The following is a 5,327-nucleotide window of genomic DNA, read 5'->3' as shown; positions in this document are numbered from 1 at the left end:
TTTTGTTTTTCTTTATGTTTTTCTCCCCAGCTTTTCTAGACTTTTCTTCCACTGCATTCAGTGTTCAACTTATTACATAGTTAACAAGAAAATACTCATGATTCATCATCGTCGTCCTCTGTGTTTGCTTACCAAGCAGATGTGAACATGTTTTGTCGCCATAAATTATGGTCCAGCATATTTTTGGGGATATTGTATTTACTCTTGTCCGATCTGTCCGATCTCCCACCCACCCCAGAGACTCCACCCTGCAGCAGATAAAAGCTCTGTCCACAAGGTGAGGGTTTCTTATTGGCACATCCGCCAGGAGAGGCTCTCTCTGGCTGCTGTTTTCTCTCTTAGTGTGATTGGAGTGATTATTTCCCCATAAACTGGTTCCTCAGAAGGTAGGCTCTGCACCTTATTCAGCTCATCTTTTGTTTGTTCTGATTTTTTAATTTTTTTTTATTTTTGCCATATTTAATTGGGCTGCATGAATGTTGGCTTTAATACATTTAACTTTCAGATCTATTATAACTACATGTCTGTTCCATATTTAATCACAGTTTAAATTATTTTTTTTTCTTATTTAAATGTATATTCTTTGGAATCATCTTTCATTAACCGATGAAGGTTAAATCTTTAATACTGCTACATTCACTTTATCTTTCTAAAGAGGAATAATCCACTTGATATAGCTACATCAAAATTAACAACTTTTAAGAATTTACTCCTGCTATTTGGTCTATTTTCAAAACAAAAAGCTCTGAAAGACTTTAGAAATTTGATCTTTAGCTGTGCAGCAGTAAGTCTCCACATCATCATGCAGAAACCAAGGCAGAACGTCTCCTAACCCAGACTGGAGTCTTTCAGGCTGCTGCATGACACAAACAACTATATGCATCCATGTCTGTGTGTCAGAGAGAGAGAGAGAAGATGTGCTTGAAGGCAAATATTCATTCAGTCCCGTCGAATGCGTGCATGTGTGCAGAAAGTTGAAGCCAAACTGACAGATGAATGCGACGGGGGCGAGAGCAGCAGTTTGGTGAGAAAAACTGCAGAGTAAACAGCGTCGCTAGCCTGCAGGATCTCTGTCTCTTCCAACCGATATGCTGCATAATGTTCTCTTTCTCTGGCATGTCTTACTTTTTCGTCAGTCGCAGCTTCCCAAATCCTTCATGACGGGGTTAGAGTCCTATTGAAGGCTTCCGATTTAAGACAGGATGCACCAACTGAGACCTAAGCGCTGATGGTGCTCTGATCCAGTTTTTGGGATAGTTAAAATACACATACTTTGATTGGAAACCTGTCCTAACAGAGAATGGGTCTGCCACCTACTGGCCAACCCGACCACATTTATGAAAAATTTCTTCAAACCCACATGGCTGCCTGGCCATCAGCCAGAAATGCGTTGCCTCCCCTGCTACAGTATGACAACCTTGAATGTAAAAAATAAGTAAATAAATAAAATGAGTAGGTATTGGTGACTTCAGTTAGTATCTAAGGACTTTTATAAACTGTATTGTTTTGATAATGGGAGGAAATTGGCTGGCATAACTGGCTACGTCATTCCTGTATTGAAACTGATGCTTTCTATTGTTATTCTGTTTCAAAAGCATCAACTTTTTATGCGGCAACTTTTTTTTTCCATTCATGTTTGAAGATCTCTCTGTGTGTAATAAATCTATCCAATATGTAAGTTTCACTTTTTAGACGAATTACTGGGATAAATTAACATTTCAATAACATTTTGAGTTATTTAGGTGCTCCTGTATACTTCTTGATGCGTGGAAGAGTTATACAGAAAAAATAGTCTTAAATTATCCTCTAAAATCCATTTTGGTAATTTCACATTAATGGTTTTTGTTCTTGTCTTTCTTTACTCGTCTTGCTTTGATTCACATCTGCGTATTATGGACTGATGTGTGTATTAATCTGAATATATGAACCGTCCTGCAGGGATTAAGACCTTAAATTGTTTTGCTGCTTCTCTTCAAGAACACATAACCTTTGAAACTGATTATTTGCTTGTACAACATTGCAACCCCCATGTTTGCATTATTCAGTAACAACCAGAAACACACAAAGGGCCTAAGGAATGCCATGAAGAACAAGACTGATGGCAGGGAAAGGATAGGGGGAGAAAGGGAGGCAAACATTTAGTTAATTTAGCTGCACAGCTGTGACAGCGTGTTTGGAGGAGCTGCGTTCCAATAGTATGCGCATAGTATTTGTTTGAGTCAGAAAGTTTCTGACGTGACTTGGGCATGTGTTAATTTTACGAGGTGCTCTGTGCTAAACGCTGCGTTCAGGAAGATAAGGGGCTACAAATGTTTTGTTTTTTTATCCTCTCACCAAGAAACCACAACTAAAGGCCACTTGAGATTAAGAGTTTTAGCAAAAGAAAAACAAAAACATGACAAATAGTTTTTGGTGCAGAGAGGACATCGTGGTGCTTTGGATGATACGGATAAGGGATAGCACAGCACTTTTGAAGTGAGGTTTTGTTAAAAAGTCAAGAGGATTTGATATTTCACCTGTACTAGAAAACAAACCATTTTTCCTTTCACCAAGCAGAAAAGCAAAAATATTACATCAGTTTATGAAAGTGTTATTTCATTCATTTTTTACACCGCCTTACATTTCAATTAGGTATTTACTCTGACCAGAAGCATTGGCAGACACTATTCTATTAATCTAGAGATCCTCATCAGGTTTACATTTCTTTCTTTGTAGAAAGAAGACAATGATCATTTTCAAAGGAAATGGAGGTTGGAGGTGGTGCAACACCAATAAGCTTCCTGTTTGAAACACCTATTGAGAACAGAACATGTCAAGTGTTTTCTTTCAGAGCAAAAAGACAAGATAGAGTAAAAAATTATATAAAAACATTTACTGAAACTGTTATGTTGTTGTTGGCCACTTAATCTGACCAGAAACACTTTATATGTCCTGTTTTCAGTACATATAAGGTGGCTGATTATTGATTATTGTTTTCTCCGTCTGAGTTTGGAGCACAGAGGCTCCAACCTCATTTGCTTTGGGGAGATCTCTGGAAGAACCGTGGCGGTTTGTTAAATTGAAGTTGTATTAAGATGTTAAAAGTCTGCTTCAGTCTTGCCCCTCTGCTTGTCAACATGTTAGCTTCATCTACCAGGACCATCCCTTCTAAAGGAAGACACCAAGAGTTATTTACTAATCTACAAAGAGCCACAAAGACCCTGACCTGTACCCTCAAGTAGATTTTAATCTTTGTCTATATTTAACTTATGTTACATATATTAAATAATAAATTTAGAAAGCATTTCTGTGCTCACATTTCATCACCTCTGGATTTTTGAGACCTTTTCCTCGTCTGTTTGCAAACCGAGCTGTCCTGTGACCTCCTTTGCCATCTGTGAGTTAGTAACTTATCCAGAGGATTTTTTTAAAGCAAAAAAAGGCCACGGAGGGCAAGAACCGGACATTTGCAACTCTGAGCTAGCACACGGGAAACACAGAGACAGGGAGAACAGTCTGTCTCACAATGGGACAGGGTTTCTGGAGACGAATGGAATCTGGGATTAATATATATTTCCCTTGTTGAACTTCACTGTCTCGTGTGAACATGACTGCCACATTCATCCACTGAGATCTGATGTGAAACACTTTAATTAGATATAAATTGATATTTTCAGTGTGTCATGCTAAGAGCTGAGTGATGAGGAATGAAGCCTATCAATTATTTTAGCTACAAATGCTCATTTGAGAAAATTTACATACCAAACCTGAAAAAATAAACCTGCGCTGTGCAAAGTTACGTGATGGAAAGAGAGAAACATTTCACATGGGAATGTTTTTTTCAAACATTACTGTTTTTGAAGGAAACATCTGTCTTGGTTGCTTAAATTGGTTGCTTGCATTTCCATATTGACCATTTAGTCACAAGGTCATGAATCATTATGGTTCTGCTGAGCTGCTAATGTTTTCAGTGATTTAATAAGCATCATTTCTTACTTTCCCTCCCTTCTTTCTGTTCACCCACAGCACATTCATGTGACATAGAAAATATGTGATATTTTGCTGAAGCTTCAACCTCTGAGCTACATTTTTAACTGTTTTAGTGATTCAAGAGAATATATTCTTGCAGTATCAATATTTGGAACAGAGTATCTGAACGTTAACCTTCATCGTTTGCTGAATGTTGATCACAGAATCCAACTTAAATCTACATGAACTGATTTATAAACAGGGAAAACGGTGGAGTGGATAAATATAATTAGCTTCCTCACATGCTGCTCTGAAAATAAGCTTGGTTAACTAATAAATAGCAATGGAAGCTAACATTTATTCATTTGGCTAATTTCCAGTATTCAAGTGCGTATTAATACAATGACAAGGAAAGCAATTGTTGCTGTCAATTAAATTATGAAAGGTTGGATAGGCCATACTCAAAGATTTTGAAGTCCATTGTTCTGCTGTGAGGAAGATTATTCTCTAGTCAAAAATGTTTAAAGCAGTTTTCAGTTTTCTCTGGAGTGGGTGTCTAAAATTTCCCAAGATTGGCTGCGCAAGGCTTAAGGAAAATGTAAGCATGTAAGACCTACATAAGGGGTGCCAGGATCAGTTTACAAGAGCTACCAACACACCTGAATAAAATTTTGATTGGCTACTATTTTATTTTTTTGGTTTGGGGGTTTAAGAGACTAAAGATACAGAAAAAATACAAGTTAATGCTTAGGGTGTTGAGATTTATGCAGCAGAGTTATTCCAAAGGTTGTTGTTTTTTAAAAAAAAATCTGATTTTCTTTAATATTTTCAACTTTTCAGTTAATTCATAAAGGCTAAATGGACATTATATATGAAATACATTTAGAAATTATTAATCAAAAGCTCTTTCTAGAAGAGCATGGCCAGGGTTGTCTGTAATCTTTTATATATATGACTCAATGCCATACACTTGGATCATTGAATGCTTAGAGATGTACAACATCAATAGGACTCTAAGAGCCTTCATTGCAAACTTGCACAAGTGTCCATCAAATGTGGCATATACCAAGGAGATGCTCTGTCCCCACTGCTGTTCTGCATAGGCCTGAACCCCCTCAGCCAAATCATCAACAAGACTGGCTACGGATACCGACTCAAGAATGGGGCCACAATCAGTCACCTCCTCTACATGGATGACGTCACTTGGTATTGCTACATCCACCACAACGGCTTTCCTCTGTTCTTTATCCACCACCACAATGTCCGTTTGGGACAGGATCTTAGACCAGTCATTCTCCATCACCTTTGGGGGTGTTCCCCACTTTGACCTTGGGGTTTCCAGTCCATATTCTGCACAGATGTTCCTGTACACTATGCCC

General features: G+C 37.9%; 1 protein-coding gene across 1 annotated transcript in view; it reads left to right on the top strand.

The window, feature by feature from the left end:
- The first annotated feature begins 306 nt into the window (after positions 1-306).
- The window catches only part of col8a1a (collagen, type VIII, alpha 1a), a 19,398-nt gene continuing 14,377 nt past the window's right edge, over positions 307-5,327 (top strand). Inside the window, exon 1 of the mRNA XM_015056439.1 lies at positions 307-386. The gene's annotated coding sequence lies outside the window, so the exon portion shown is untranslated. The remainder of the gene's footprint in view (positions 387-5,327) is intronic.

Source organism: Poecilia latipinna, unplaced genomic scaffold, assembly GCF_001443285.1.
Source record: "Poecilia latipinna isolate Pla-1442-1.1 unplaced genomic scaffold, P_latipinna-1.0 Scaffold60, whole genome shotgun sequence".
Classification (NCBI taxonomy): Eukaryota; Metazoa; Chordata; class Actinopteri; order Cyprinodontiformes; family Poeciliidae; genus Poecilia; species Poecilia latipinna.
Note: the sequence above shows the minus strand (reverse complement) of the source record. Positions and strands in the feature narration are given on the sequence as shown.